This window comes from Ooceraea biroi, chromosome 12 (genome assembly GCF_003672135.1).
Source record: "Ooceraea biroi isolate clonal line C1 chromosome 12, Obir_v5.4, whole genome shotgun sequence".
Taxonomy (NCBI): domain Eukaryota; kingdom Metazoa; phylum Arthropoda; class Insecta; order Hymenoptera; family Formicidae; genus Ooceraea; species Ooceraea biroi.
In genome coordinates this window covers 11,603,805-11,607,148 of record NC_039517.1, presented here as the reverse complement: position 1 = coordinate 11,607,148, position 3,344 = coordinate 11,603,805, and the positions used below count along the sequence as shown (strand labels likewise).

The window sequence follows — 3,344 nt, the reverse complement described above, 5'->3', positions numbered from 1 at the left end:
TTATTGTTTTTTTAGGAAAATACTATCCAAATTGCCCCGCTATTCAAATTACCCCGCTATTCAAATTACCCCGCTGTACCTTATATAATATATAATTTTAGTCTTATGCAATATTTATATATCGTACCATTGTCTATATATCTAATTGTCTTCAACAGTTTTATTATTTTTCACAGTAAGACATTATAGATACAAGCAAATATGTATATACGCTTTAATGCAATATTAAAATTTGTATAGCAATTTAAAACTACATCGTATTATAAATGGAACTATTATGAATAGAAAAGGAATTCCATAAAGAAAAAAGCATAGGTTTTTGTTAAAATAAAATTATGTATTTTAGTTTGGAAAATAAAATCGTGTATTTTTTAAAACATATATAGTTTCTTTAATAGAGAAAAATAAGTAAAATATAGAAAAAATTTGAATTTTATAACTTTAAATAACCTTAAACTAATTTTGAGTAGTTTTCTTGTAATTTGTCTTTTTCATGCTGTTCGTGCTGCCAAAATATATTTTTATATTGTCATTAGGAATCTGAGATATAAGGTTTAGAAAAGCGAAATATTATTTGTTTTATGATAGAAACCATGCATGATGGTACGTTATGCTACAATATGACCATTTTAATTTCTTGCGTGTTTGCGCTGCTGGTGTCGGTGTTCAATTTAAACTCAGCCATTGTTAATTTTACATGTACAGAAGCAGCATCTAAAATAGAAATACTGATTTTAAATAATAATCCCCATTTGTTAAATTATAAATTTATTATAGATTTATATAGAATATATTTTGGAATATAAAAAATACATAAATGTTCCAAAAATACGCTCACATATATCTCGAAATTCGACAATAATACAAGTTTGCAATATATAAAAATGTTCCATTGACTTATTAAAAATAAATCAAGTAAAACAGAATTATATTTTATCATATTATTTTACAGATTTGTCGTAGACATACCATATAAAGCATCAATTATTCGTAGATCCGATAACTTTTCCTTTGTTTATTGGTTATTATTATCTTTACCTGTCCATGTGAATGACAATGCTACATTTGTAGTAAAAATCTCTTTAAATGCCAAATATATGATTTCTCTTGCATTGCGTCCTCCAATGGATGCAAGATATTCTACCTAATATAGAAAACATGCAGTAATATAATAAATCAACAATATTGAATCAATTGAATAACTATAATTGAATCAAAACAAAGTTTAAAACGTTTACATAAACAATATTACCATTTCACTATATTGTGCGTCGTTTGACTGATTGAATTCTAATATTGCTTCAACCGTTTGGATGGAATTATTTTTGGTTTTACAGATTTTTTATTCATTAGTTTCCGATGTGAGCATTGATTCACCATTCTGTAAATAGCAAAATTAAAAAAAAGTATTATATACAACACTCAATGATTTTCTGAAATGTCTGACATTTTCTTACATTTGACTTTAAAATCTATTAATATAACAGATGATTCTTATGCCTCGTATAAAAATAACAAAAGAAATAAAAAATTACATTATTGACAATTACATAAAGTAAACTGGGAATTATACTGGAAACGATAAAGAAAAGTATTATAACACGAAAAGTATTAAACACATGTCTATTAAGTTGCAAAATTCGTGAATTAATAGAAATTTGGTTTGTTGGCCTTTATTCGAGTCACTCTTAGAATGTTCACTTAATAAAAAAGGAAACTGCTCAATAAGTTACGACATGTTATACATAGGAAATTAATATATTTACTAAAGTGTAAATAGGAAATTTATAATAAGAAAATATAATAAATTATGAAAATAAGAATAGGATAAAAAGAACTCAAGATTGAAAAACAGCAGTCTTTTTAAAGCGCTCATGAATTCATGAGTTCTTAATACTAAAAAGATAATGTTTGAAATTATAATACAGAAAAGTTAATTTAATATGAAAAAGATAAGTTAGTTTTAAATTGCACAAAATTATTTAAATACCTGAATTCTGTCAGTACGGTTTTTATAGATTCCGTTACTTGCATTTTAATAGCATTCATAATATTAGTATTATCCTGTAGGATAGTTTGATGGCACAAGGTAGCATTAGTATTATTATTATGTTCGTTATTAGAAGTGAGTATATGATCAGTAGATTGTGTATTATAAGTAACATTATGACGAGTCATTGGAGATGATAGCAAAGTCAATAATGATGAACTGTGGGATGACGTTGAAGATGAAGAAGATTGCGGTGAAGATGAATAACATTGTGCATTTACTGAAGACGATTGGGTTGTATTTTGAAAATGTGTTATATTCTAATTATGTGTAAATTCTCCATTGCGATCTGGTGTATAATTATTCATATCGATTGAAGTCAACGGTGCAATATGAGATGCCGATGATTGGGGCAAACATTCACTTGAAGAAAAATGTTTAGTCACTTTTTGACAAGGTATTTCCACATTTTCAGTAGGATAATCTGTATTATTCATTTCATTACGATAGTTTGTATCACGTACTCGTTCAGTATTGACGACTGAACTAGGTAATGGAAAAGATAAAGTCTGAGATTCACATGTTTGAGAATTTGTAAATGATGGATGTCTAAGTGATGAAGAACATAAAGGTTGAGATATCGTACCAAATGAAGATTGACATTCCATAGGTGAAGTTGTCACTGATGTTGGAAATTGATCTTGAAATATCGGCATTGTACAGACAGAAGGTTAAAACATTGACGTTGAAGTTGTGTTAGAAAATGATGACTTTTTTGTTGAAGAGGATTGTGAGGAATTTAATGCAAACTGAGATTCAAATGATTGAAAACCATGTGAGGATGACATAAGTTCTGCTCTATGTAGATGCATGTCTGTAGATTGAACTGGTTGTTTTAGTGAATGAACAGCTGGTGAAAGTGATGATGGAGATGATAATAAGACTGTCGTTGAACATTTATTTGACGATGATGCTAAAGGTATTGTAGATGAATCTATATGTAATGGCAGGTCACTTGATGTTCTAGTTGCGGGCAATGTTATAGATGCAGAACGACATTCAGATGTGCTATTAATGGCATTCCTTGTAGCAACTTCTTCATTTTCATATTGCAATACATTATTGCGAATATCACGGATCGCATCAGTAACAGATGTCGTTTTTTGCTTTTTATGATATTGTTTAGTGGACTCCTCTTCATTGTCAGAAGATGCAGTAATTTCATAACGTGAAGGTTTTTTTATATTGTCTCTCTTAGGACGTTTATTCATAATGATATATCTGCAAAATGAAAATATTTCATTGTTACATAAATTTCGATCAGAATAATTTGGTCATAAAATAATGATAAAAC

The 3,344-nt window shown here is 28.1% G+C and overlaps 1 pseudogene; it reads right to left on the bottom strand.

Annotated features, from left to right (window-relative positions):
* Positions 1-465: 465 nt before the first annotated feature.
* Positions 466-2,852, bottom strand: LOC113563099 (annotated as a pseudogene).
* Between the last annotated feature and the right edge of the window lie 492 nt (positions 2,853-3,344).